This window comes from Lissotriton helveticus, chromosome 7, assembly GCF_964261635.1.
Source record: "Lissotriton helveticus chromosome 7, aLisHel1.1, whole genome shotgun sequence".
NCBI lineage: Eukaryota > Metazoa > Chordata > Amphibia > Caudata > Salamandridae > Lissotriton > Lissotriton helveticus.
The window spans coordinates 737,543,042-737,567,591 of NC_136068.1; the positions used below are offsets into that span (position 1 = coordinate 737,543,042).

The window sequence follows — 24,550 nt, forward strand, 5'->3', positions numbered from 1 at the left end:
CCACCGTAGCATAGAAAACAAACCTCCTGGGGCTAGATGTATCAACATACCCTTTTGCGATTTCCTAATAGCGATTTTTAAGGAATCGCTATTTGGGAATTGCAAAATGGCATGTATGTAGAAATTCGCAATTTTTTTTGCGATTTCTTAAAATTCCTTATTTGCGATTAGCAAATTGCTAATCGCAAATAAGGAATAATTTCCCATTCATCTCTATGGGCCAGGAGGCCCGTAGGAATGAATGTGAAATTATTCTCAATTTGCGATTCGCTATTTGCTAATCGCAAATTGAGAATAATTTCAAGGGTGCAGGGGTGTCTCAAGGACACCCTGCTGCACCCCTGTAAACGACATGTGTGCGCATATGGCGCACATACATGCCCTAAGGGCATTTTTTACCGTCACATGGCACCTTTACAAATTGCATAAAGTGCATTTGTAAAAGAATTAGCAAATTACCACCAACTACAAGTTGGTGGTAATGCGCAATTTCTTAGTCAAAATTCGCTAAAATAAAATGTTTCATACATAGCATTTAAAGAAATCGCAATTTGCGATTTCTTAAATGCTTGCGCAATGTTAAGGAATCGCAAAATTTGCGATTCCTTAATATTGCAAACTTTTTGCATGATACATCTCATTTCCTGTTTTTCTTCTCGCAAAGGCTGCTATTTTGTGAATCACAGCGTTTGCGACAAGAAAAAAGCTGATACATCTACCCCTTAGTCAAGTTTTCTTTACGAAGAAAAAAAGTACAAGCTTCCTAAAGTGTGCTTATAAGCACGCTTTAAAATTAGTTTTGGGATTTTTTAGTTAGAAGTACAGCACATAGGAACGTGACAGCAGTGACACCGGCCCCACCTACTCTTGATAGCCAATACCGTTTGTAGGTAAACGACAAGAGCAGTTTGAAGTGGTGTGTTATTCCTTTAAATGTGTGCTAAGTATATATTTTTTTATTGGTGTAGAGAGGAGCTGCCATCAGCGGGAACTGGGCCAGTTCTGGCACTTGTACCTTTCCATTCTGACAGCACCTGTGCGGCTGTGCCCAAGCGTCGAAGAACGCGCTGGACTACACCCAATTCACACCTTATTCTGTTTTATAGTTCTCCTTCACTGCGTATAATCTGGGAGCACAACACAGTGATCATGACGTAACCAGGGATTCTGCGTCACGCACATGCCCCAGCTTGCGCCTATCCCCAAGCGCACCAGGAAAGGAAAGGCTACCCTGCCCAGCCTGGCACCCCAGGGCGCCTCTGCCTCACGGAGTGCAGCTCGTACGCGTGCAGCAGAGGTTAAACCTGCTGACAGCGGCCGCTCCTCCTCCCCACCACTCCACCCACCCCCTCTCTCTCGTTCCCTGATCCACTGCAGAACGCCGAAGGATTTCCTGCCTCGCGCCACCAAAACACCGCGCGCGGCTCCCGTAGGCCTCTGGGACGCTGCTCAGCTGCAGGTACGTGCTAACTGTTTCACGTAATATTAAGGAATACAAATGTGCCCTCGTCGCCAACCGCGTTACCTGGGTTGCGTGCGTTGGAGGGAGGTGCGCCGCCAGGGAGGGAGGGTTGAGAGTTGAGTGGTCAGGGTTGCCGACGAGCATAGTGAATATTGTACCCACTAACTTGCAAGAGGCAGTTTTCAGCGTCTCTCATGTTTTTTGCTTCAGCGAATCACCGTGGGTGTGTCATGGGCATATTCACTGCAGTGCACGCACAATTTGTTTGAGGAAGGGCGTGGGTACTATTGGAGTAGCAGGTGGGGATCCAAAACCGGGGTCTATTGAACCCGACGATGCTGGGTTTTATTACCCCCTCCAGCTGTTTAAGGATCCCTTTTCCTTGCTTCAACCAGGGTCATGGTATCCTTGCTAGGTGCTATTTGCTTACATTTTCTTAATGATGTAATGCCATGAAATACATGTCGGGCATCGCTATTGTTTAACAAAACAATAGTTACATTTGTCATATACATACAGTAGCTATGACCAAGTAACACTGCCTGTGCAATGTAATTTATTACACTAATTTTGAGAATGTATGTTTCATTTTGAGAGGCGTGGACGCGCAGTTACCGTTTCTTTTTAATTTATTTGTTTGAAGATACAAATTTGATTTCAAGATGATTGTTAAAGGGCAACTAGGGCATATGTTGATGAAGAAACACTGGACTTTCTTCTGAACTTTGCTGTAATCATGATGTCATCCTTGGCGCTCATGTGTTCATTTCAGCTCACAGAGCCATTGGCTACCAGACCCGCAGTGAGATGATGTGAGAGTGGGAGTTGACCCCCAAGAACATTTCTGAAAACAAATTGAGACTGAAAACTGCATTTTACAGCAGTTTCCTAAATATTTTGACTGAGAAACCGCTTTTACAGACCGTTCTTAAGGGGAACTAATTCAATAATTTGTACATATGCTTATATGAAAAGTTTGTGCCCAATATAAAATACTCAAGGCACAGTGGGCAAATATATTTGCCACAAGAAACACTACACCATTCCGATAGAGTAGACTCCACTTTAAAAGTGGCCATTAAAATTCCTATATTAGGAGAAGAAACACCTGTTGTAGATCCTGTGCTGCCACCTACTGCCAATCATTGTTCCTGTGTCAGATAATAACCCAACTATTAGCAAATACAACACCACCAGAACTGGCACTGCTATATGTTAAGGTGATGTAGTATATGCTGGGATAGGGTTGTAAATATGATTCTTGTTCTACTCTTTAGTTTAGTCTGTCTTTTATATTGTTTAGCAAAGTGTACTATGGTAGAACATTATCAATGTTCTAGGAATGTGTTCCCACTCAGCTGGGATTCCAGTGCTGGTCAGTTGGTGACTGGTCAGCGTTGGTGTCACTTGCTGTTTTCTGTACTACGAATAAATCCTTCAGATGCTTTATACTTACTGTGCTCTTTGGATCATTTTATTTACAACAGATAGCTTCTGTGGCTGGGTGTTGTTCATAATTTCTAGTGTGAAGAAAATGACATGACTGCGGTACTCAGGGCTTCGGGTTGCTGCTAGTAGTATGCTACTGAATGCGTCAAACTGCATGGAGTGCTTCTTCAGCATGTCAGGGTTCTGTAATATGCCACTTTATCTGTGGCAACTGATGATAAGAAAGACCAGGGATTTTGGTTATGTGCGGGAGCTGGTCACTGTCGTAAGTGGTCACTTAGGAAGTTAGTCACTTATTTCCTTCAAGCCAATACTTTTAAAGTCTCGGTCTTAAACAGCAGAGTTGTGGAAATGCTAGTGGCAGTGCAAGGATGTCTGTGTCCACATTTCATATCAGGCAGGTAAGTTATTATAGCCTTTTCTGTTTCTGCTTGGCCTGTCCTCCACAAAGCACCATGGTCATGTAATTTCCCAGTTTCATATATCACTATACTCAGCCAACTGGTGTGGTCCAGCAGTGGTTGCGTTCCAGTGACTGCTCATGGGATTGATCTAGCTGGAACGTGGAACCTGCAGTAGGAAACCAGTGTGACCTCGCAGTGGTGGCATTCCAGCGACTGATCATGAGATTGGTCTAGCTGGAACGCAGAACCTGCAGTAGGGAACCAGTGCAAACTCGCAGTGGTGGCGTTCCAGCGACTGCTCATGGGATTGATCTAGCTGGAACGCGGAACCTGCAGTAGGGAACCAGTGTGACCCAGCAGTGGTGGTGTTCCAGCGACTGCTTATGGGATTGGCCTAACTGTGTCGCGGGTCCTGCAGTAGGGAACCAGTGTGACCTCGCAGTGGTGGCATTCCAGCGACTGCTCATGGGATTGGTCTAGCTGGAACGCGGAACCTGCAGTAGGGAACCAGTGTGACCCAGCAGTGGTGGTGTTCCAGCGACTGCTCATGGGATTGATCTAGCTGGAACGCGGGTCCTGCAGTAGGGAACCAGTGTGACTCAGCAGTGGTGGCGTTCCACCGACTGCTCATGGGATTGGTCTAGCTGGAACGCGGAACCTGCAGTAGGGAACCAGTGTGACCTCGCAGTGGTGGCATTCCAGCGACTGATCATGAGATTGGTCTAGCTGGAACGCAGTACCTGCAGTAGGGAACCAGTGCGACCTCGCAGTGGTGGCGTTCCAGCGACTGCTCATGGGATTGATCTAGCTGGAACGCGGAACCTGCAGTAGGGAACCAGTGTGACCCAGCAGTGGTGGTGTTCCAGCGACTGCTTATGGGATTGGCCTAACTGTGTCGCGGGTCCTGCAGTAGGGAACCAGTGTGACCTCGCAGTGGTGGCATTCCAGCGACTGCTCATGGGATTGGTCTAGCTGGAACGCGGAACCTGCAGTAGGGAACCAGTGTGACCCAGCAGTGGTGGTGTTCCAGCGACTGCTCATGGGATTGATCTAGCTGGAACGCGGGTCCTGCAGTAGGGAACCAGTGTGACTCAGCAGTGGTGGCGTTCCACCGACTGCTCATGGGATTGGTCTAGCTGGAACGCGGAACCTGCAGTAGGGAACCAGTGTGACCTCGCAGTGGTGGCATTCCAGCGACTGATCATGAGATTGGTCTAGCTGGAACGCGGAACCTGCAGTAGGGAACCAGTGCGACCTCGCAGTGGTGGCGTTCCAGCGACTGCTCATGGGATTGATCTAGCTGGAACGCGGAACCTGCACTAGGGAACCAGTGTGACCCAGCAGTGGTGGTGTTCCAGCGACTGCTCATGGGATTGATCTAGCTGGAACGCGGGTCCTGCAGTAGGGAACTAGTGTGACTCAGCAGTGGTGGCGTTCCACCGACTGCTCATGGGATTGGTCTAGCTGGAACGCGGAACCTGCAGTAGGGAACCAGTGTGACCCAGCAGTGACCCAGCAGTTCCAGTGACTGCTTATGGGATTGGCCTAACTGTGTCGCGGGTCCTGCAGTAGGGAACCAGTGTTACCCAGCAGTGGTGGCATTCCAGCGACTGCTCATGGGATTGGTCTAGCTGCACAGCGGTTCCTGCAGTAGGTGGACGAAGGATACAAGGGCTCAAAGGCGCTACCTCTCCACCAAAGCTAGGTTGTGCGGTGCTGCAGCAACTTTATAATGCAGTTTCTTTTTACAGTTCACAAAAGTTCCATTTTGGGAGTTTGATCAAAACTTCCTGCTTGCTTGCTCGCTTGGTATGTTTCATTTACGATGATTGTGTGCACAAGCGTAGGAGAAAGAGGCACAGGTTCTCAACTGGAATAAACAGTTCGTTATGAACCTATGCTGCCTTTTAACAGGTTGTAAAGGGATTATTTTGTTGCCTGTTTTGATCGGAATTCCAAATAGCCGATTACAAAATGGCTCACCAAGTTCCCGATATCCATTTGTGTTCACGTAACTTGTGTTCCAAATTTGATTATTGCTACTGATTTTCTGAAATATTGCCATTATTTACTTTCGTTTTTCTGCCCTGCTATAATTTTGTAATGCGCTTTAGTGATATGCTATAAAAGAGAAATAAATATTAAACTCTGCATTTACAGGAAAGGTGCCAACCACATTTACAGACATTATTAATTCCCTTTTTAGGTCGCGCCTGGGCAGCGCATGCGCTGCTCTGTGAGGCATGCTGTATTCAGGTAGGGACTTGAAGCTCTGCTCACACTCCGGCCCACATTTTTCATTGGCTTGTGTCACTATCCACTGTATACTGTGGCTGTTTATTGGTCAAAAGGCTCAGTAGTCCCTCCTTTCTACCGCCTTGTTTCATTTTGTAACCTTCCATGGCGACACCTCCTGTTACGTGTGTTGTTGCTCAGCATGCTTTAATTTTAGCCTCCGAGCACTGTTTTCTCAAATAGCTTTGTCCTGCCTGCTGTTGCAGGCAGGGCACACTCTCCTAACGCTTTAAAGCATTTTTTATAGCATGCATTTGCAATGCAATAGGTTTCGCATTCGCATGATTTTAAGCTATTGCCATTGTAAATGACAATGCTTTTTATTTTTCTGTTTTAAAACCAACCCATAAATAAAAGGCATTGTCATTTACAATGCCAATGTCAAACACTCATAAATGTGAGACCTATTGCATTGCAAATGTTTGTACATATACCAGAGTACTCTGTGCCTCTACAACCCCACCTTACTATGAAATGCAATTAAAGGCAGCCCGGGGTGGTAGCGGCTGCTACTCACTTGCCTTTTGGACCTCAAGCCGTGCTCTTGCTACCCCTCACTATGAGCCAGTTTTATTTGAGCAACTTCGACTCAGTGCGTTTTCTCCAGGCAAATCGGAGGGTCTTGAGGGGCCAAGGTTCTCAACTTCACATAAGAAGCTGTTGAGAGGATTAGGACGGAGCAAGAAATCAGCCCTGGGTCAAAGGGTTTATGATGTCACTTCCAATACACCTGGTATATTGGGAAATCTGTAGCAACACGTCAAACAATGACCAAAAAGACCAATAACCTTTCTTGTATGGCTGCCTGTCTGAGACTGGCACTTGCTTTGTATTTCCCACCAGCTATTGGATAGTTGTTCTTATCCTAGCCTCTCTCTGTAGCTCTTCATACAACATGCCCGTCTCAAAGTCAAGGCAAACCAACTAGATGGCTTTACACACATGTTCAATGAGAAGCATCCACAAGCACAGTTTTCTTGGTAAAACATATTGCAGAGGCAGAAATTGTTGTTCTGCTTGTGACTTGTTGTGAGAACGGCTGATAGATCAATGCATGACTGCTGCCATATTTTCTATTTGATCTCACCCTGAAGTAGTAGTTTTTTCCACTTTTTTCCTTCATAGCTTTGAGACTGCTTGGTTGGTTTGATTGTTGGAAGTAGTTATTCTACCATGTGAATCTTTGGGCATTTCTTCTTATGCTTTCTCAAGCTTACCATTTCCCTACAGATTCTCCAGAAGACATATAATTAGGGGCTCCTAAATGTAATGCTGTGTCAGTAAATCTCATTGTTTGGCCTTGCAGAAACCTTTTCCACCCTGTTCCTCTTCTGTGTCTGATTCATCCTGACTAAGTCTTGAAGAGAAATCCGCCTGAAGAATCGAATACCGCTACCACTCGGGCACTAGAGTATTTAACTTTTAAATTCCTGTCAGTGGGAGGCCATGAGGTTGAAGTGGTTTGCCAAAATGTCTAATAGAACTTCATAACTATTTCAAATCTCTGATTCATCATTAAACCTGTGGGCAGGGTTTCCAATGGTTGACTGTTAGAAATTGGGTCTCTTGTTGGCAGAGGTATGCACCCTGCCCGAGTAGGGACCACAGTCTTAGCGTAAGTCACAACACAATCCCAAATTATCCCATGCTCACCCCTGGCAGCTTGGCACAGAGCAGACAGGCTTTACTTATGAGGGCAATGTGTAAAGTATTTGTGCAATAACCCAGATGACGACACAGTAAATACACCACAAGAGTTTAGAAAAAATAGAGAATATTTATTTGAGTAAAACAAGACCAAAACAATCACAACCCATCAAGTAGAAGTCTTGATTTAGAATGTTGAAGAAATAAATGCAATAAAGCAATTAGAAGCAGATAGCGCTAAAAAGGTTACTTCAGGTTTTGAGGGACCAGTGAAATTCAAAGTTTAGGCCCACCGCAATGGAGCCCAGACTGGTTACAGGGTTCCACTTGGGCCTGCTGACCACAGTACCATGGATCCTGGGGTGCAGTGTGCTTGGTGAGGCATTGTGTCGTCTGGCGTTGATTCGGAGAGCCTGGGTGGCAAGGCTTCACTTCGGTTCCAAGAGTTGTCAGTTGTGTTGCGAGGCTCTGCAGGGCTTAGTGCTGCATCGCGTTTCATTTGGCAGCAACTCGGCTGCAGAACCCACTGCTGAGGTCCAGGATTTGGCGGAGGCACCTCAGGCAAGGGTAGGGCTCACAGAAGGCAGAGTCCAGCAGCACCAGCAGAACAACAGAAAGTCTTTTGTGTCCCTGACACTTCAGAAACAGGAGGGAAGCTAACAAGACCTTGGAGATCACTTTGGAGGGAAGGCAGCGTCCAGCTCTCCTTCCAGCAAAGTCTGAGAGCAGCAGGGCAATAAGCAGGAAAGCAGTTCTGCCAGAAAAACAGTCCAGTTGAGTCCTTTGAGCAGCACAGCAGTTCTTTTGACAGAGATTTGGTGTAGGTCCAGAAGTGTCTAATTTGGGAGGGTCAGAGACCCAGTACTTATACCCAAATGTGCCTTTGATGTGGGAGAAACTTTAAAGAGTTGTTTTGAAGTGCACAAGCACCCCTTTTAAGCCAGTCCTGTCTGCCAGGTTATCTATGGGGATCACCAGGCAGGAGTCAGGTCATTACACCTTGATGTCTCGGTGGGAGCCCCCATTCTTCCCGTCTGCCCAGGCCGGTCATCAAAATGCAGATTTATGCAGAGTGGTGTTCAGTCACCTCTGGCCTTCCTGGGTTTATGGCTGTCGGTGAAGAATGCACAAATAGGAACTGTCACCCTGTCCAGATGTGTATTGGAGACAGGCTGGAGGTCACATAGAGCAAAGTTAAAAGCAGAAAAATCTCCACTGCCTGAAAGTGGCATTTCTACACAAGTAGTGTTAAATCCAATCTTGCCAACATAGCGCATGTATCACTACTATACCACCCATACCAAACATGATAAAGCCACTCCCCTGGGATCATGAATTACCTCTTAGAAGCACGTAAGAGAATTGCCATTGCTAGTCAATGAGGGGAGTAGACCTCGCCATTGTGAAAAATAAAAAAGACTGTTTTTTACTACCAGGACATGTAAAGCAGACAAACACATGTCCTTCCCTTTGCTTACATAGCATCCTGCCCTCTGAATTTCAAAAGGCCGTCCTTAGGGGTGACTTATATGTAATAAAAGGGGTAGTACAGGGCTTGGCAATTGGTGTTAGCTGTCAAGTCACAGTGACAGTGAACTGCACGTGCAGGCCCTGCCACTGCAGGCCTGAGACATGGTTAGCGGGCTACTTACATGGGTGACACCATCAGTGTTGTGGATCCACTAGTAGCATTTAATGTACAGGCCCTCGGCAACTTAGAACTACACAGTGGCGTAGCTAGCCCATGTGCAGCCAGTGGGGGGGCGAGGGGGGTGGTGGTGATTCCCACGACGACCGCAGTTAAGAGCGTGGGGAGTTCGAATGGTGCTGTCGATTCCAGCGATGACTGCAGTTAAGAGCGGGGGGAGGTCGGTTGGTGCTGTCGATTTCTGCGATGGCTGCAGGTAAGGGGGGAGAACGCCACCACCAAAACTTGTGCCACCCGGGGCGGGCCGCACCCCCTTGCTCTGCCACTGTAAGTACATTAAATATGACAATTGGGTACAATCAAATGTTATCATGTTTTAGGGGTGAGAGCACTAGCATGTTAGCACTGATTACCAGTGCCAAAGTGTGCAGAGCCCTAGAGCCAGCAAAAGTGGGTCCAGAAAACTGGAGGGAGGCAATCAAAATGTTGGGGGAAGACCATCCTAAGGCTGTCACGTCTAATACTGATCTAGCAGCTAGATTCTGGGTCAGAGACACAACACATGCACTGTTAGGTCTGTTGCCATAACGGAACCGTGGGAATCCAGAATTAGTGAAACTTCACATTGAGAATTTGAAACTTGCCCAAGTCGAAAATGGAAAGGCCCAATATTTATTACTCATTTAGTTTGTTTACTCGTTCGTTTTTATTTATTCCAGATTTTATAAGGCATCAAAGAGACCATCTCCTGGTTATTCGGTGCACTCGGCTATAAAGTGAACTCATTTCGGTTAGTTAGTCATGTTACAGTAGAGATAGCTAAAGACCCATGGGACAGTTTATACCCTTCATTCGCAGCAGATGTTTTTTGTGCATAAGAAGTTCCATGCTATGTGGAAATTAAAATGTGAGTTTGTTTTGCAAACGCTATAACCAGAGGGAGGAAAGATACTAAAAGCGAAAGGACGTGGGACAGAGAACTGGATTTTAAATGCAGTAGGGTTTGGACAGATGAGATTTGAATCCAGGAATAGAGAAAAGTGTGAAAGGAAATGTAAGTAAAGAACTAAATTCGAATCAAAACTTGAGAAAAGCAACAAGTCAGAGATAAATTCATTTGAAAAATCTACATTTTTCAAATAAGTCGTTTTGAGATGTTAAAAATGGTAAAGTGCGTTCTTGAAAAATGACTTAGGACCAAACATTCTGGTGGTGGAATAAGGTTTACTTACACCTTTGGGGGCTCAAGGGTTTCCTATATGCACCTGTGCCTACCATGAGCATTAATAATAGGAGGATGAAGGGGAAAGGTGTGCTGTGGGCACACCGTATAGAAGACGTGGGAATAGTTGAAGTTATGGGAGTGGAAGGACACCTGTACCAAAAGCACCTAAAGAAAAATTCCAAACTTATAGATTTAGGTGTCTGACGGATATTCACCACCTGAAGCAAATCATCTCCTGGAACCATGTCTATGGGCTCTGAGCAAAGCGTGAAAGTGAAAAGTAGTGCACGAATAGTGCGAGGTGCTTTCTGCTGACATCAAAAGCCAGAAAATGAAAACACCACTCTTCCCCCACTTTGAACCAAACCTCTGATGGTACGAAGCAAGAAAAGCTTCTGAGCCCTACCCTCCATAGAAAAGCAAACTTGCCTCTTCCTTCCAAGCATCTTTCCAATCAACCTTTCACCCTTCCCTCCACCCACCGATAGCCACTGTTTCACCGTTCCATTCTGTCATCCATCCATTCTTTCATCCATCATTGGATCTCTCACCATTCCATCCATCTATAGTCCATTCCATCCATCCATTCCCAAATCCATCATCTTTGCAGGCATTGATCGGTCTCTCCATCCATCCTTCGACCCACTTGTCTATTGGTAAATCACATCCATTCGTTGCTCATTTCGCCCATTCAACCAACTCTACAGTCAGCTTTCCAATTACTCTGCCGTCCTCTATCCTTTCACCTGTCAACCCACCAAGGTATCCACCCTTCCACTAGTCTGTCTTTCCTCACTTTCTTTTCTTTCAACCTTCTTTCTTTTCACCCATCATTGCCTTCAGGCTTCCTACCTTCATTCCCATTTCTTCCTATCCTTCTTTCTATGTTTCCTGCTCCCACTTGCTCTTCCATTTTAAAATCTGCCCTTTCTCCCCATTTTCTTATTTTCCTCTGTCCCCTTAACTATATTTATTTGTTTAATCATACAACCCTAGGGCCCCACGCTGAGGCTTTTGTCTTTGAAGCTGCAGAGAAATTAGGCCTATTAAGAACCCCACAACCCCTGTAGCTGCTAAAGCGGGGGTTCACAACGCTCCTGGCTGACATTTATGTAAGAGCTCAGTGCTCCCCTATATTACCTCTGTTTATACTGGGCTAAATCAAATTTACTTCTTTAAGTAACATTTCCCATACTTTTCAGCTACATTTTCCACCCTGGCTTTGTACTGGGAGCTAATTGGTTGTATGAACCACTTTAATCTAAATACTGAAGAATATGTGAAACATGTAGCTCCTCTTTGGAGAAACTTTGTCTCACAAACTGGGTGTTCACTTTGAAAAGTTTAATTTAAAACGCCCGCTTAACCATGCTGACATGGCCTTAGTCATTTGACGAGGTCTTTAAGCTTTTGGATTTGGAAAGTAAAGGAAGATAAGGGGCATATTCTTTAACTTACCATTGTGTTTAATCTGAAAAAATATTTTGTAAGCCTTATAACGCAAATGATCTTCTATATAATATCCTATTGGCTGATAGACCATTTTGAGAGTACATTAAAATGTATAAATGTGACATTAGATTCCCAGAAAAACACTGAAAATTAAGTGCCCTCATTAACTTGAACATGAATATACATTGATGGGATAAAACTGGGGATGCAGAGAATGTGCACAGTATTTTCGGTTAGTTTCAGCAGGCATGGGTGTACTGATAAAAGAAATACACAGGCAATTGTTAGTGGCCTTTGTGAGTGGTGACTGACAGGGAATGGGATGGCGGGGCGGGAGTTGAAAAAAATATTTAAAAAAATACTTACCTTTTCATGGCCGCAGTCTCACCGTCGTTGCTTCTCTTTCGGACGAGTCCCGGAACCAGGAAGCACCCAGGCTCCACATAGCTAATCACAGAGCTGCAATGCAGCGTAGTGATTAGTCTGAGCGCCGTGGTTCAGTGCTCAGATGGGGACATGCAGCCTGTGCATATTCTCCACTCAGGCTGTGTATTACGGCCTGTGGAGAACATGCAAAGTGGCCATGACTGTTTGGCTGGCCCAAGACCGCTGGCCAAACCGTCATGCGCACTTAAGTGCATGAACCACTTCTACCCTGTGACACCAGCCCCGCAGCTACGAAAAAAAATGATAATTAACAATGTTATTATCATTTCTTTTTCCATTTTCCACTGCTCTGAGAGCAGTGGGGCAATGCACCTCTGCATTAGCAGAGGAGCCGACTCTGACTTTTGGAGCACATGGTGGCAGAAGTCACAGGTGGGTTCGCAGACACCTACTTTGGCAAAATCCTCAAGTACCAGAGTCTGAGAGAGCTGTTGTTCCTCAGTGTGTACAGATGTTAGATTAAAGGTCTGCTTCGCATGGGAAAGTAAGCGGTTAGAGACTTCACAGGCATGTTAATCACAACAGTGTGTCACCGGAATATAATTATCAGAATATTGTCCCGCAAAAATATTGTGTCCAAAACCTCCCTGCTGTACTTAATGATGCAAAATCTATAGCCGTCGGGACAGTATATTTGTAGGTTATTCTAAGGACTTGATATCTATATCAGTCAGCATTTCTATACACAATACTTGGCATTCAACCTTTTCGGACATCAGAGTTGCCTCCAGGTTACAGAGATGTTGCATGTCGAAGACAATCCATGGCTTGGAATTACAAATACTCCATAGACTTAATGTAAGATGTGCACTTTCAACACAGCACATGAAAATAGAAAATAAGGTGAAGGGCAGACTCCCAGTACTCTCTGTTTTTCAAAGCCAAGCAGAAGAGAGAAGACTGTTATGTAATAGGACTTTTAAGAGTTCCAGTCTGAGGACAGTGGCTGCAGGGAGTGATTTAGGTAGGATTTAAGGAACTAGAGCTTTCCCTCAGCATACTTCCGAAGTTCCATAGCCGTAGAGGTATGTTTTGAAACACACTAAAATCTACGGAAGTCTTATGCTTTGACTTAAGGACACAAAGGTATGCAGTGAAGAATTGCGTTGAATGTAGCAAATGAGTCTAGAATCCTGATACTATTTTGAAGACTTTTACTGAAGAGTTAAAAAAGAATGGTCATTGCCATTGACATGGAGGTACTCATTGAGAAATAAAAATATTTTAACATCTGAACCTGTAGTATTCTGGTTTTGATCCATAGTTTGTAACAAGGAATTCACCTAAATGCATTTTAGCATGAATATGTTTTAGCGTATAGGAACTCTTCAGGCCAGTAAGGCTTTGGTTTTATTTTTCTATGTAAAGGACCATTGCATTAACCTACCACTGCACTGGAGCCAGAACATTCCCTTTTCGCAAGAGCAAAGAGCTAAGACTGAGCTCATCTTGTCACTCCCTAAGTGGTCTAGTACTGACAGGCGTGAATGGCTGACAACTGAAACCTTTTTTTTTTTTTTTTTTTTTGTATTTTTATGTATATTTAACAATTAGTACACATCACACGGTATAACGACTGCCATTTTGCAGTTATGTAAAATCAGATTCAACAGTAGTTTATAATGTTACAAAAAATCAAATCAGGGAGTGAAGAGGTAGTGCTAGAAAGCACTCAGGTGGATGCACCCTCCTCCAGTCAATGGTATATATAAACAACTAGATCCACCTCTAAGAGGTTTCCTGTGAGCCAAGGTATGACAGGCATACACAGTATTTGTTAAAATACCCCTCACACACCAAAAGGGCCCTTGGTGTTATGCTTCATCATCGGGGTCTTCCCGCCCCGCTGCGGGACGGGGCGTGCTATGACTAGCGACTACACAGGAGCACTTAGAAATTGTAAGTGCTATGTGAGGGGTATTTGAGTGAGTGTAAGTAGGGTCAGGGGTGAATGGGAAAAGTGAGATTAAAAGAATACCTGGCCTTATGAAAGCAAAAATGATTTATTGGTCATAGGCTGGTATCGATAAAATTAGTGCGGCGGAGAAACCAAAGCTAACAATGAGCTAGTTCTCCTGGTGATGTCAACATGTTTCGAGGCTGCATGCCTCTTCGTCAGGACGGGGTCAGATCCCTCCGTCACTCACTAAGGTTGCCATCAATATGTGCAATGTGTATATACGGGTGAAAAAAGTTTAATACCTATGTGGTATGGGATTAAAGTTACAGCCCTATCAATATTTTTGATTCGTGAGCTGGAATAAGTAGGAGTCAATGCCCCATGAGCCAATCTGGAAGAGGAGGGGTAAATGTAACTTCCATTACTAGTCGAGAAATCCTTGCATCCTCCCTCGTCCGCGGCTTCCGTAACAAATATTGTGTATGCCTGTCATACCTTGGCTCACAGGAAACCTCTTAAAGGTGGTTCTTGTTGTTTATAATGTTACACCAGCCTTTATATACCAGACAGTATAGCAATTCCGTGCTGCAGCTAATAATATTCAGACCATTATAATATGAATACATGAGTTAGAGTACACAAACTAGCATACAGGGGTCACGTGTGCAATATGGTAATGCAACACCACACATCATCTAAAGGTATCTAGACCATTACAACATGAATATTCATTCTGATGTTCGGGATGGTGCGTTAATACATACTTTAGCTGTGAGAGTGCTGTTCCATTGTCTCCAGTGGGACATTGTGTGTTCTAATTCTGCAGAGTCATCTGATATGGCAAATGTTCCTGATGGTACAAATGTATTACCCTTGAGATGTTTAGTATTCTGGATAATCCCTGTCAGTATTCAGTTATTTTGGGACATGGCCAAAGAATGTGTAGCAGGTCACGATCAGGGTTTCTACATCTCCAACATAAATAACCAGGAGATATCTTGGCTCTGAAAAGCTTTAAGGGGGTCCAACACCAATAATGTAGGATATTGAAGTATGTACATTTGAAATGCTCTTCTCATAGTTCCTTATCTAGAGAATAGAGCAGCGACTCTCAGTCTACTTGTTTGTACTACTCTTCACCCTTCAATTCCTGCCATCACTTCTAGTCTCGTGTCAAACTGTGAGTGTAAGCACTGTATTAGGTCATTGTATAGCCGAGATATCCCTCCTTTGTGTTTACCCATATCTATTTATGTAGATATTATGTCTCAGTGTGATAAGTGGATAGAACCAGAGGCTAATGTGTCCCTCCAACTGTGTTTTAGTTGTCTGTACTTGCAATGTTGTGAGGGCGGTAAGTTGAATTTGTGTCTTAAAGTATCAAAGGATTGAACCTTTTTTCCTTGCATGGTATCATCCGCTTGGATATGCCACACGACATCCACGTCTACTACTTGAAAGTGCAGGTTCGTATCTCAAGTTCCATAATGGGGGCTCCTTCATGTAGATAAATGTGTATTTTAAGTTGTTTGTGGGAAAATGTCCATGGATCTAGCATCGCTGTAACAATTGGTTGAGGTGGTGGGGTTGTTATGCCGGTTGTGTTGTTTTGGACATTTATACCACCCAGTCCTGGTTTACTGTCTAAGTACTGTCTTTGAAAGGACACCCAAATGAAACTTGATTTTTGTATTCACATGTAAATTGATGCCACATTGGATGAAAAGTGATTTTTTTCACTCAGAGGTAGCCAATGCATTCCCCAGACCTGCCAGCTTCTGAAAATATTTCACAGTGGGCGAGCATGGTGTGGGGCTTAGCACAGACTGATGGACTTCTGCCTGCACCCCAACCTCTCCACAAAAGAAACAAAAGCTTCTAAGTGTGCCATAGATGTCCTGAGGTTTCACACACGTAATGGACATCAACTAGGCAGGCCTCTAAACAAGGTTGAAAATCCACTCAGTGAAGGGGTTTCCAGCTGATCCTTTGTGCTACAGTGTGGCACTCGTGTGAAGGGAGCGATGTCATGTGTCTCATGGTGCTACTGTGTGAGTTGTTAGGCCTGATGGCCATAAGATGTGGAGTTTCATTTCTCACTCATGGGACACGGGAACAAATTTGCATAAGCGTATTTACCTACTGGCTTTTGGGGGCAACAGCAGCTGGGAGGCCTGGTAGGACTATCGCTGAAATACCATTATTTCCCCTAATAGAAACTAAAAAACACATGACCCATTGTGTTTAAATGAAAAAAGTCTCTCAGCGTTTCAACATTCATTATTGTCCGGTTCTCAATGTACAAAGTTATCTGCGGTTAAGAGAGCTATTTGCAGCCAAGAAGCTTCAGGAAGTCGGATATATATTTTTTCACAGGGAGGAGATTCATGAGGTGAAAATATCCGAGGCGCTGGGCGGAACATGAGAAATGTGAAATGAAAACCAAAAGTTTTGTTACGGAGAAACTTGAAATTTTAAACTAGCTTTCCCAGAGCCCCCTTTTTAAATTTAAATTTAAATTTCATATGTGATGTAACCCACATGAAAAAGAACCACAGAACCCCCAGTCGAGCACAGGAGGCCCTCCTTGTTAAATAAAACGTTGAAACAGCAGCAGCTTCAGAAATGTATTAATAGTCTAGGGCGCAGATTAATGGATCCTGCCAACAATTCCCCCCTACTCCCAGGCTCGTTCCCGCCATTCCTGACTAATTCTCATTGGCTGCAATTCAGAGACAGAGGGCTCAAGCGATGCCCGGTGTTAAGCATGTCTCTTCTCTAGTAGCGCATGTGACATGCTGCCGACAGTCTCTTTTTAAACCGATCGCACAGACTCTGTCTCGAGTCTGGTGATCGAGTAAAGAGAAACATAATACATATTTGATATCTTAGAGTGAAGCATCGCATGTGATGAATTGTTCCTATTTTATTTTACTTTCATCGGCTCTTTTGGTTATCAATATGGCTGGGTTTTGAACTCGATAGACGGGTCACATAAAGGCGTGTTTAGGCGCGCTTTTATGTTTCTTGGTACCTATAAAAGCTCAGGAATTGAATGGATGAATTATTGCCTCGCATTTAAGCCTGTGACAGCCAGTGTTATTTAAAAAGATCTATAAAATAGCAGAAGAGAACACCTCACGTAGGACAGGGATACCCAAAGTCCGTCCCTGGAGCCGCGTTACAGACGTGGTACACCTTGGTACACCATATTATATTCCTGCATTGAGAGGAATTTACTAAAAGTGATAGTTTTCAGACATTACCTTATAAACATTCCTACCTCCGACAGCCCCTTTAAAAATGTCATTACTGAACCAAGAATAAGTGATTTCTCTTTTACACCTGCTGGGTGGTGTAGTTTTTTTTTTTTACATGGAACAACATTATAGTATATTAAATCAAACATAAGAGAAAGTTGTGTATAGTCCACACTCCAACTCACATGTTTCCCAGTGCTCTCCTATGTCATAATGAAGAAACGGGAGGCAATGTGAAATAACAGAATATTCTAGGACAGTGGTCTTCAAACTTTCTGATCCCTAGACCCTCCATAAAAATCTTTTAGGCATAAGGACCCCCTCATGACAACAATTTCTAAAACCTGGAAGTCCTTCTCATTGACAACCATTAATTGTTTCCAGAGAAACGGTCAATCAGTGGCTGCACCTCATTATTATCAGTTTAACTCCCAAATATAGCAACGAGCAACAAAAAGGGGACCAGTACAGCTTTACAAAGTGCCCTCTACAGAGCGGCAACACCTGTTGCTACTTTTTAGTGACTTTTAAACCTTTTGAGTAAATACATTTCTTTTGCTAAAATCAGCAGATTATGCAGCAGATGACGGATTATATGGTAAATGCTGCAAATCTATAACTATGCTAAAATCGCTGTGGCAGCACAATCCCATAATTCCAGTGGCAATTGGTATAATAGCTGTAATGCATTGGCTGCAACTTTATTGCACGACATTAGAGGAAAACCATACTATATGGGATGCTGACAGCTCGGCGTTTACAGCTGAATTTAACTGGAGGTAGCTGAACATCATTCATCTTAATTAAAACATACGTTTGTTTTTTAGGTCTTTCACCGTCCGATAGTTACATATAAAATAAAATAACGCACAGCTTCAATTAATAATAAATACATTTTTTAAAAGTTGTTACTCAGTAGGAAAAGCACTATATTAATTATGAAACCTCTATTAGTTAATGCACTGCAAAAGGCTCTGTGAAACCAGCAAACCACAGAATTGAATTGTGGTTGGCGCAGTGGAGAATAGTGACTTGTGTATTTTTAGTGCTATGAGGTCACAGCTGTGACAGAAAGCACAGTGAATCTGTAAGTCTTTAATTTATACCTATATTACACTCGGTATAAGGTAGACGGTTACAAAATGTGCAAAATGTTTCACGATTAGTGCTTCCAAAATGTATGGGCATTTTTTATGACGCTCTGGTTGCGCAGGGAGCAGACCCCTATCTACTAGGCCACGCAAAGTCACTTTGCGTGGTCTTTCATAGCCTCCTAGATATGGTGTAAGGAAACACTGCACCAGTTGCTGTGTTGCCTTACACAGCGTTAGGGGTGGGGCGTTCCAATGGCGTTGCAGTGGGTTTTCCCATGGATTTTGACACATTCCCAGATTTACAAAGATCTGTAAAACTTAGGATGCTCCAAAACTGTACTCTGCATCAGGGGATGCGTAAATAGGAGAAATATCTTTATTTCTCCTCAATGGTTTTCACTTTCTATGTGTAGCACACATAGAAAGAGGAACAGGCCTCCATGGGTTGTTTTTGCGCAGAAAGGCGTGCCTTCTTGCGCAAAAAAGATCCTGCCAACAATGCAGGCACCCTTGCATCATGGTGCAAGGGTGCCTGCGTTGGCACTAGGCACCAAATTGTGCGTCAGCAGAAAGTACAGGAGTGCACCGTATCTTATAAATACAGTCCATTCCTCCCCTTTTGAATTGGCATAGGGCAGCGCATCAAAAATACTTGTGGAGCTGTTCTACACCATTTCATTGTAAATGAGACCCATAGATTTTAGTAATACCCCGACCCTATGTAATGTCATTTTTTTTACAAAACTTTCGTTTCAGCACATTCTCCGGGATAGTAAGCTCCATGTAAATGCAATGACAATTAAAAGTAAGCACTTCACAGCTCAGTTAACTCTGTGCACTACCACTCAAAAAGCTTAAAGTGATTTGATCAATTAACTGAAACAGCACTCTGCTGTCCTGAGAAATCAAAGCCAGGCAGACAGCTAAACACACCTTTCGGCCAGTGTGCTGCAGGCCTGAAAGAAATGTAAATGTGCACAACGAGTTAATCTGCAAATCTTTTACATTTGCAGATTAACTCCTTAATTTTCCAGTTCAGGAGAGTCCCTGAATCACACTCCAGGCAAAGCATTTTAACTATGTCTGGGACGTTTTCTTTTAGCAAATGAAGAGCGGGACCCCTTCCCATCCTCCACGCCACCCTTGGGGGTGGCACCCCACAGATTGAAGACCTCTGGTCTAGGATCACCCAGTTTGGTCAAGTTGGAAGGCTAGGGTTGATCCCACGTTTTCTGGTTTCACAGTGTGCAATTCAACCACTAGATGGGTATCGCTTTTCCTCTCTCATTTTACAGCAAAAGTGATTGTTTTTCTTTCATTCTTGGCTCAAGAAGGTTAGAGCGTGTGGCAGACGGAAGCCACATTGAAGGCTCAGCTATGTTTGGGCTTGAGAGTCCAAGTGAACCTTGAGCTGAGCCAGAGCCGGGCAGCTAGCTTGAATTTGGCACGAGCCTTCAATGCATCACCTACATCTACCACATAAATCACATAATTGCAATAAGATGACAAAGGCATAGGAAGGAAATTATTTGACTATCACCAAACAATTTAGTAAAGCAGGAACACCATCACCACAGTGCAAGTCTCTTTGTTTCAAGATTCATAGCTTTCTCACTACTTCACATTTTAATGAGTGGACTTTGAGACTGGGTGTTCTCTCCCCCACGGGTAAAATCAAATGCATATTGGGTTATATTCCTGTTTTCTTTTCAAATCCGTACTACCAGTGTTTAGTTTGATTTCAATTTTAACTACCTGAACATGTCGGGCCTGATTCACAAAGGTAAACTTACACGTTTGTGCGGAGACTCTTAAGTCAGGGCGGAGAAGTTGGCACATAATACTCCACCTTGCTTCAGAGTTTCTGCACTCAAAAACGTACTATTAAAATGCAGTTTTGTGAGTACCTAAAAAGCATACTTTTACACAGATGTGTAACGTTACCTTTGTGAAAGTGAATACCTAAGAGTGTAATAGTTGTCACAAGGGGAGATTAATAAAAAAAAAATGACTTCTGATTCCATAGTTTAATCTTGCTCATTTCACAACAACTGTTGTGTGAGTGGTTCCGATGGTGAGACTTGGAATCTACTTTCACTGAAGAAATGCCACTGTGCTGTGGAGCCTGCCTAGACTATTTTGGAAAAACGGTAAAGCAAGGATTAAATGTCAAGCCTCCTATTGTCATGGCTAAATTGGTTCCATTGTCCTTTGCCTAGCGGTGGAGTTTGGTGTTTGCGTCCACCAGCCTCAGTGAATTGCACACCTGGTTGGGGGCGGGGATCTTTGTCGAGGATTTTTTTATTATAGAACTTGCTCCCATAACTGAGCCTGTTTCTGAGCACTCCTAATGTTTACAAGTACGAGATTTAAGGCATAAGGAGATCGTGAGGCCTAGGATTCTGTTTCAATGTATTTATTTATTTTAAAGGTTTTATATAGCGCTGGCTAGACCCGGAGGTATCAGAGCGCTTTAAATGAGTATCAGACCATAATTGCAGGTTACATCGTTACAAAGGTTACACAGTTATTAGAGCCTGGCAACAGAGAAGTAAATTAATGAAAAATCAAGTTACCTCCTTTTTATAGTTGACTTACCAAAAGTAGTGATTGCAAGGTGAGTAGGCTTGGTATACAACGTTTACCACGCAATTTTTACAACGCACTACCATTACAACGAAACTTTTACAACGCAAAAACTTTTACAACGCATACCTTTACAACGCATGTTTTTACAACGCAGATACCTTTACAACGCATACCATTACAACGTAAGTATTGGTAAGTATATAATTATTTTTAAAATGTTATATGTTATGGTTTTGGGGTAAAGGGGTATTTTTAGGGTTCAGGGTCAGTTTTCAGTTTTTGGGTAAAGGGGTATTTTTAGGGTTCAGGGTCAGTTTTCAGTTTTTGGGTAAAGGGGTATTTTTAGGGTTCAGGGTCAGTTTTCAGTTTTTGGGTAAAGGGGTATTTTTAGGGTTCAGGGTCAGTTTTCAGTTTTTGGGTAAAGGGGTATTTTTAGGGGTCAGTTTTCAGTTTTTGGGTAAAGGGGTATTTTTAAGGTTCAGGGTCAGTTTTCAGTTTTTGGGTAAAGGGGTATTTTTAGGGTTCAGGGTCAGTTTTCAGTTTTTGGGTAAAGGGGTATTTTTAGGGTTCAGGGTCAGTTTTCAGTTTTTGGGTAAAGGGTTATTTTTAGGGTTCAGGGTCAGTTTTGGGTTTTTGGGGTAATGGGGTATTTTTAGGGTTCAGGGTCAGTTTTGGGTTTTTGGGGTAAAGGGGTATTTTTAGGGTTCAGGGTCAGTTTTGGGTTTTTGGGGTAATGGGGTATTTTTAGGGTTCAGGGTCAGTTTTGGGTTTTTGGGGTACAGGGGTATTTTTTATAAATAAAATAAAATTACATTTAAATTAAATTAATTAAATAAAATTAAATAAAATTAAATTATATTACAATATTTTTAATTAATTTAAATTAAAAAAATTATTATATACTTACCAATACTTACGTTGTAATGGTATGCGTTGTAAAGGTATATGCGTTGTAAAATCTTGCATGGTAAAGGTATGCGTTGTAAAAGTTTTTGCGTTGTAAAAGTTTTGTTGTAATGGTAGGCGTTGTAAAAGTATGCATTGTAACGTCATACATCCAGTAGGCTTACTCCAGGGTGTGGTAGAGGGATAGCGACTCAGGTACAGCATAACAAAGTAGTGTCAGATCGATGAGTCTTCTATAGACTTAGGGCTTGATTTAGAGGGAAGTATAGAATGAAATCCTCAAAATAGCTCCATGACTCATAGAACACCCCACGTGCACGCTTCATTTACCATGCACCCACCTTATACCCCAACCCCCACCTTGCCGGCATTAATGAGGCCATCCGTCACACCACAGATGTGAAAATGTTTGCAAGTACCCATGACTTAGCACAAGGGAAATTTCATAGCTGCTTCATAGGTTACAGTCAATGGGAAGTAGTTTAATCGCATGCTTAGAGGACTAAAACGTTTTAAGCCCTCATTCTATGACTGATGCTACATGCCAGAATGGGTGCTATTTTTTACTCCTACTCATAGAGGGATTGCATATCAAATTCCTGTGTCTGTTTGTTTAAAACCTTTGTAGTTTTGTTACATCTGACATTACAATGGACCAGTGGTGAGGGTGGCCTATTCCAGACCCCCTCCTCCAGGTGTGGGAGCTCACAAGATAGTTACCTATGGACCCCTAGTGAATCTGCCAAGCCACATAGTATCTCAGGAATCAATCAATCATGCGGTACTTATATAGCATGGCTTATCTTCCGTGAGGGTATCTGGGCGCTGGGATGCGGGTTTCAGTAGAAGAGCCACGTCTTGAGTCTCTTCATCAAGTCTGTCAGAGAGGCCGAAGTTCGGAGGAGGGGGGGGGGGGTTCCAGGACTTAGAAGCGAGGTGGGAGAATGAGGGCCCTCTGGTGCTTCAATGCCAAAATTCAGTATCTGTGCAAGGGCGAGGTGAGCAGAGTGGAAGTTTCTGAATGGTTGGCGGAAGTTCAGGCGGTAGCTCACGTATGCAGGTCTTTGGTAATGGAGGGCTTTGTCAGTGTCGGTCAGAAGTTTGAATTAGCATTTTTCTTGGATGGCGTGGCAGTGGAGGTCTCTCGGGTGCTGGGTGATGTGGGTCCTTCTAGGAAGGTTGAGGATCAGTCTGGCCGTTGCGTTCTGGATAGTCTGGAGCCTTCTCATAAGTTTGTTGGTGGTGCCCGCATAGAGTGCGTGGTTGTAGTCCAGGTCTAGAGGATACGTTGTGTGCAGGACGTGTTCTCCAATTCCGCCTTGGGCTGTACGTGTCTGCTGCAGATCGCAAGGGTGTAGGGAGGGCGGGAAGAGAAGAAGGGGAAAGCGTTGCATCTTCCGTCGACAGGTGAGGTTACTTGACCCTTCGATGGTATTTGCCTTAGTGGTAATATGTAAGTCTTCTTTCATTTGATGTAGCATTTGTACGATCTCGTCCATCCTGTTCGCTAATACGGTGTGCCCGAGTGGAGAGTTGTCAGGAAGTAGGGGTAGAGAGGGAACAGGAGGGTTGGGTTCTTTGTTGAACCAGTAGGTTAGACTAGTGGTCAACGAGGATAGGGGATTATCCATAGTGATGTGATTTTGGAATATTGGCGGAGCGGTTGGTGAAGAGCTACGTTTCATTGGGGTGAAGACCTCTGTGTGGACGAGTTGAATTGTAAGGATTAACCCTTCAAGAAAATCAAGCTTATATCATGATGGCCTGTTATGGCCACGGCTAGGGCCCAGGAGCAGCAGCACACAGCACATTTTCCAAACCTACACGGACTTTGGCAACATTCCACATAGGTGAGATGCTGAGAAATGTTAAAAGTAACTTATCCAGGCACTAGGAAACACGTAGCTTTTGTTAGATGAGCACGTGTGGCTTTTGTTTAATCATCACGTTACTTTAATTGACTTGTTTTGCCTTTGATACTGGTTTCCCCTCCCACCCACCATTTCTCCGTGTGCTGTCCCTTTCACCCCACCCCGTCCTTGTTCTTCTGTCTGTTTCATTGATGAATATTCTGTGTGTTGTCACCGTGCCCTGCTGGTCTGAGCATAGGCTTCTGCTGCTGTGCATCCCTTCACGTCTTTGGAGTAGAAAATATCCCTTCAAACACCGATTTCCGACTCAACTGAAACTTTTTCAAAATGCCACATATGTGACAAGCTTATAAACAATTTAAGTAGCTTATAATTGTAATTTCAAATATTTTGGTGTACATTGTGCTGCGAGGAGCGATAAGTCTCCAACTTTCACCGAGTGCTTTGATTTTATACTGAGACAGAGGTCTGGCGAGTGATCCTTGGAAGTAGTTTCTAGATTAAATGATCCATTCTCTCTTTGGAGTCACAAAGTTTGATGGGTTCGGAACCATCTGTTGTTACATAGCAGTCATGTGGTTGACACCTGGTGTGATCTGGAAATTGTTCCTTCGAATCACAGAAAGGCCAGACTAGCCTTAAATTCACCCAATGTCGATAAATGGGGTACCAGGAATTCAAGTAACAGCACCACTTGCTATTTACAGCACTTCGAAATGGCAAAATTGCAGTATCAAACATTACATAAAAGCATTCTCCAATTTTGGTTTCCATAGGCAGGACTGGTCATAGATATATTGGAAGAGTTTGTAATTTGGCACTATTTTGAAGGAGGCGGCAGGTGCAATCCTTGATAAAAACGCATATATCCTGCTCGGAAATAGAGTGCTCGGTTTCAGTT

General features: G+C 43.6%; 1 protein-coding gene across 3 annotated transcripts in view; it reads left to right on the forward strand.

Moving 5' to 3' along the window:
- The first annotated feature begins 1,260 nt into the window (after positions 1–1,260).
- Positions 1,261–24,550, forward strand: part of FGF1 (fibroblast growth factor 1) — a 466,028-nt gene continuing 442,738 nt past the window's right edge. For 2 of the 3 annotated variants that reach the window (XM_078653065.1, XM_078653064.1), the window contains exon 1: positions 1,262–1,459. The gene's annotated coding sequence lies outside the window, so the exon portion shown is untranslated. Of the gene's footprint in view, positions 1,460–24,550 lie in introns of all 3 variants that reach the window. The other variant, XM_078653066.1, reaches the window with a different exon arrangement.